Here is a 6,246-nt window from a genome sequence, read left to right on the forward strand (position 1 = left end):
GCCCCTTTATAATTCCCTCTTTATGTTATTGATGTACCAATTACATTTTTATATTTGATGTATCTATTAACATTGATTTGTAGTTATTTTATGATTTTGCTTATTATTTCAATACAAGAATCTGCTAGTAATATTACAGAAGCTCCCTTGTACATGATGAGTAGCTTTCTCTGTTGCTTAAAATATTTTTTCTCTGTCTCTCTCTCTCACTGTCCACTCTGCCTGTCAAAAAAAAAAATTTTTTTTCTTTGTCCTTGACTTTTTGTGAGTTTCTTTGTCTTTGTCCTAATTGGAGTTTGTTGAGTTTTGTGTCCATTTCTTTCCCACAGGCTTCAGAAATTTTTGGTCATTGCTTCCTCAAATGAGCTTTCAGCCCCTTTCTCTGTTTCTCCTCTTTCTAGAACTTCCGAAAGGTATATATTAGCCCTCTCTTACTTTCCTTTTTTTTTTTTTTTTTTTTTTTTTTTTGCTTTTGCTTCTCTGACTCAATCTCAAACGACCTGTTTTCAAGTAGGTTGATTCTTCTGTCTGATTAAAATCTGCTGTTGACACTCTCTAATGAATTTTCACTTTTGTTATTAAATTGTCCAGCTTCAGAATTTGTTTGATTCTTTTTTTTTTTTTTTGAGTATACAAAGACTGTTGATTTATTTGTGTTAACTATACATTCTGCAATTTTCCAAACTCTATTAAGTTCCAATATCTCTTAGTTGAGTCTATGCAACAGGAATAATTTGACTTCCTGCTTTTGCATTTGTTTCCATTTGATTTCTTTCCCTTGTCTAGTGGCTCTGGCTAAAACTTTCAGAACTATATGGAATGGCAACTGTGAAAGTGAGGATAATGCCTTTGTCTAACAGTTTATGTGTTAAAGTCTATTTGGTCTGACACTAGTTGGCGTTGAATATGTTTTCAATCATGTCACTTTGAGACTGTGTGTAACTTTTGATGAGGTGTGCTTCTTGAAGATGTTGTTTTAAAATGCATTCACTTTTTCTGTATCTTTTAGTTGGAGAATTGAAGTCAATCAAAGTTATTATTGGCTAGTAATGACTCAGTCCTTCCTTTTTTCCACAAATATTTTTATTTTTCACCTTGGACTTCCATTGTACCTTTACTAGGTTTTCTGCCTTCACATTCTTTCTTGATGATGACTGTTTCTGTGTGCAGTAGGGTGGTGGCAAATTTCATCAAATTTCTATTTGCTTTTCAAGGTCCTTATTTCACCTTGATTTATAACAAGAGCTTTCCTAGGTACAGTATTCTGGGTTGACATCTGTTTGATTCTTTTTAATAGTTTCTATTTCTTTGTTGACATTTTAATTTCGTATATGCATTGTTTTCCTGATTTTCTTTAGTTGTCTGTGTTCTGTTGGTTCACTGAACAAGTCAAGACTACTTTAAAATCCGTGTTTCTTTAAGGTCTGCGTTTGTAGATTTGTTCATTTGATCAGGCTATGTTTCCAAAGTTATTTGTATGTTATGTGATTTTTGGTGTTTTCCTTGGGATTCTGGCCTTGGAAGAAACAGCCCTCCCAGTCTCTCGGCAGTCAGCCTAGCTGGAGGTTCTGGGGCTGTGCTTTCTCTGGGTTTGTGTACTGTATGTTTTTCTGAAAGCCTGTCTGCTGCTGATGCTTCTCAGGAATTCCGTTTCCCTTGCTGCTGCACTCCTCTGCCCATTGGCCTCTTCTCCCCACCACCACACCCATGATGCTTGCCTGCAGCACTGCACACTTGCCGCTGCCCTATTATTAATATACTTGGTGGATGTTTTCAGCATCTGTTATACAAACTGTGTCCCCATGCGTTCAGGACCTTAGGACAAGTAAGACAGAAATCAGTTGTTTAGATGGTCTCCTGACAAACTAAGGTGGTGGACACAAGCTTCACACTTCCTTTGCAATCGGTGAGGATTCAGGTCTTGGAGGTTTCTTCCTGCAGTTAAGCTGCAGTACCCTGGTAGGGAGGGGCAGCGTGAGTAACATGTGGTGGACGCTCCACGTCTCTTGGTGTAGTCGCTTGTTTTGGTCATACATTTGCCTGCGTGGTAAAGTAGCTTAGCTGGTTTCTAGTGGCTGCACTAATATATTTGGGTCCGTGTGCTGCTGTTGACTCAGGGTCTCCATGGGGGAACTAGGGCCTGGAGCTTCTTAGTCCACCATCTCAATGACATCGCTTTCCACAACCTCCACAGCTTTTGGGTGTGCCTTTGAGCTTGAACTTGCCCCATAGTCTGCTGCAAGTCCATTTGCTCTAGAGCCTGCTTTTCCTCCATGGCTAATTCTCTGAGCAGGACTCTGCTGCACTCTTCTCTGAAGAACCCCTGTGCTTTAGGAGATGGGCGTTTGATAAAGGTGCTTTCTCAGATCTCAACTTTATTCTCCGGGTGTGAATCCTCCTCCCCGGGGTGATTGGGCCAGAGAGTTTTCAGTGTCTGTACCCAGCATAGAGCCTCACCCCTCACTGCACTCACCAGAATTTTAGGGAGCTGGGGGCAGGATGAGAAATGCCTACGTCCTACCCCTCCAATCAGAAGCCCATGGGAGAGGGAGCTCTGAGTGTTTGGCTGTGCCAGTTCAGCTGGGGGCAAGGAGGTGGATCTCTGCTCAGACACCATAGCCTCTGACTGTTCTTACTGAGCTTCTGGAGATTTTCTGGAATGTTTCATTTTTACTTTGGAAAATATCCATTGGCTTTCAACTGCTTCTGTGAAGTTTCCTATTTCCCTGGGGAGCAGGTCCTCAGAGTTCCTCACAGGTCGTGTTAGAAGCGGAAACTTTCATGTGTCCATTCTAGACACCACCATTGTTCTCTTTCCTTGCTTTCTGACGCCTCAAGATACTCTGGGGACCGGCGCTGTGGCGCAGCGGGATAAAGCCCTGGCCTGAAGTGCCGGCATCCCATATGGGTGCCGGTTCTAGTCCCGGCTGCTCCGCTTCTGATGCACCTCACTGCTGTGTCCTGGGATAACCGTAGAAGATGGCCCAAGTCCTTGGGCCCCTGCACCCATGTGGGAGACCCAGAAGAGGCTCCTGGCTTCTGATCAGAGCAGCTCTGGCCGTTGTGGGCATCTGGGGAGTGAAGCAGCAGATGGAAGACCTCTCTCTCTGTCTCTACCTCTCCCTGTAACACTGTCTTTCAAATAAATAAATAAATAAACTATAAACTTGTCTTGCATCTTTCCGGCCCCAGTCTAAGGGCCAGTCATTTCTCCAAAGAGCTCTGGTTGTTTTTTCATTTGAAAAGTGATATTAGAATCCAAGATGGGTGTTAATTGTGTTTCTTGTTACCAGCACATCATCGCTTTGTGGCTGTGTCAGTTGATAGAGCAAGGAAATAATGTTTATGTGGTAATCCTTCCATAAGAACCTATCTATATGGAACCATCTGTACTGCTATTATTAATCTAAGCATGAGTTTATATTGATGCCTCCTACCCTAACCAATGACCAAATGGGGCACGATAGCCTCTTCTTCCCACTCCAACATGGCTTCCACCATCCTTTTAATTTTTCAATTCCAACATACATAAATAGTGGTTTCAGAACTTAGCCAAAACCACAATGGGAAACCACTCTATCAACTAGAATGCAGTGTTTCTATTTATTTTCTTTTTTATTTATTTTAGAGGGATGCGCCCCCCTCCACACACACACACAGGCCTTGAATCTGCTGACTCACTCACCGATGCCCACAACAGGCAAGGTACACAAAGACAAGAGCCAGAAAATGAACCCAGGTATCTCAAATGGGTGGCTAGAAGCAAATGATTTCAGCCATTACCTCTCCTCCCGGGTCTACATTAGCAAGAAGCTGCAATTTGGAATTGGGGCCAGAATCAAACCCAGGTGTTCTGGTGTGGGATGTGACCTTCACCACTAGGCCAAATGCCCATCCTGTGTGCAGTTTCTTTTGCCTTTGGTCCCAAATATACCAGTAATTTCTACAGTGACTTAGATCAGCACTCTATCCCCCTCCTTCAGTGATCTTTCATACATTTGTAATGCACCAAGATTAGTTTTTAGTACATTCTGAATTCTATTTGGAGTCCCTGACAAACTGGGTGATTTTTAAGAATTGTCTACATGAAAGTTCACTCTTGGCACTATAAAGATCTATATCTTTTGAGCCGGCGCCACAGCTCAATAGGCTAATCCTCCACCTGTGGAGCTGGCACCCCAGGTTCTAGTCCAGTTGGGGTGCCGGATTCTGTCCCGGTTGCCCCTCTTCCAGGCCAGCTCTCTGCTGTGGCCAGGGAGTGCATTGTAGGATGGCCCAAGTCCTTGGGCCCCTGCACCCACATGGGAGACCAGGATAAGCACCTGGCTCCTCGCTTCAGATCAGCGTGGTGTGCTGATTGCAGCATACCGGCCGCAGCGGCCATTGTGGGAGAACCAACAGAAAAGGAAGACCTTTCTCTCTGTCTCTCTCACTGTCCACTCTGCCTGTCAAAAAAAATCTATATCTTTTGACAAATGAACAGTGTCGCACATTCACCATTGCAGCATCATGTAGAACAGCTTTCTCTTCCCTAAGGATATCCCTGTGTCTCATCTAGTCAATCTTCCTTCCTTTCTTTTTTTTATTTGACAGGTAGAGTCATAGACACAGAGAGACAGAGAGAAAGGCCTTCCCTCCGTTGGTTCACTCCCCTAATGGCCGCTACGACCAGAACTGCGCCGATCCGAAGCTGCCAGGAGCCAGGTGCTTCCTCCCGGTCTCCCATGCGGGTGCAGGGCCCAAGCACTTGAGCCATCCTCCACTGCACTCCCGGGCCACAGCAGAGAGCTGGACTGGAAGAAGAGCAACTGGGACTAGAACCCAGTTCCTTTGGGATGCCGGCACCGCAGGCGGAGGATTAACCAAGTGAGACACGGCGCTGGCCCCTCATTGTTCCTTTCCAGGATAACAGCAATCACTCATATGCTCACTGTTTCTATACTTTTGCCTTGTCCAGAATGTCAGACAAATTGAATCTTAACCTGTATATACTGGATGCTTTAATTTAGCAATTAAATTCATCTTCATTTTTGCATTGCCTGATCCTCATTCTTTTCTTTTACATCATTGAATTATGTGCCAAATGCTGTTTTTATTAACAACACGTTTGACACCAAATGAGGTTTTTCCCCTCCCCCTTACAACAGATACATGGTTTTTTTTTTTTTTTTTTTTTTTTTTTTTTTTTTTTTTTACAGGCAGAGTTAGACAGTGAGAGAGAGAGAGAGACAGAGAGAAAGGTCTTCCTTTTCTGTTGGTTCACCCACCCATGTGGCCGCTATGGCTGGCACGTTGGGCTGATCCGAAGCCAGGAGCCAGGTGCTTCTCCTGGTCTCCCATGGGGTGCAGGGCCCAAGGACCTGGGCCATCCTCCACTGCACTCCCGGGCCACAGCAGAGAGCTGGCCTGGAAGAGGGGCAACCGGGACAGAATCCGGCGCCCCGACCGGGACTAGAACCCGGTGTGCCGACGCCTCAGGTGGAGGATTAGCCTAGTGAGCCACGGCGCCGGCCCATGGTTCTTTTCTAGCAGCACTTCTGCAGCTCTCTGACTTCAAATGAATGTTTAACAATTCAATTCAATTCTGACATTAGCCACCTAGAATTAGCATCCTATCCCACAAGTTAAAGAGATTAACCTCACAGGACTGTCTATACTTTAGACAGCAGTCACAGATCCCAGGCCACTCTTACTTCTGCTATAAATCAGGGGTTCCCACGACCCCTTCTCCAGGTTTCGTAATTTGCTAGAACGACTCACTGAAGAGAACTATGTTACTGGCACATCAGACGGATATAACTCAGGAACAGCTGAATGGAAGAGATGCATAGGGCCAGGTATGGGGACAAGTAGCTCAGAGCTCCCTGCCCTCTGTGCGTTGCATCCTCCCAGCACCTCCACGTATGGTTGATTAAATCATGACAGTTAGTGACTGGTTCAAATTCCAGCCTAGGTAAGGCTGAAAAACCAAAGCTTGTAATCAAGGCTTGGTCTTTATGGGGGTCAGCACCCAGCCTGAAGCTTTCGAGGGGTTCCCCAAGACTGATCATCTCATTAGGACAAAGGTGCTCCTGTCATCCAGGAAGCTCCAAGGGTTTAGAGCTCTGTATCAGGACCGAGACAAAGACCTAGATCTCTACCAAATTCCCAATATATGAACGTACCACAGTTGTACTCATTTACCAGTTTAAGAATTGTTGTTGCCAGGCTGGCACTGTGGTGTTGAGGGTAAAGCCACAGCCTGCG

The sequence above is a fragment of the Oryctolagus cuniculus genome, chromosome 15, assembly GCF_051225735.1.
Source record: "Oryctolagus cuniculus isolate XC-2025 breed Fujian yellow rabbit chromosome 15, ASM5122573v1, whole genome shotgun sequence".
Lineage (NCBI taxonomy): Eukaryota > Metazoa > Chordata > Mammalia > Lagomorpha > Leporidae > Oryctolagus > Oryctolagus cuniculus.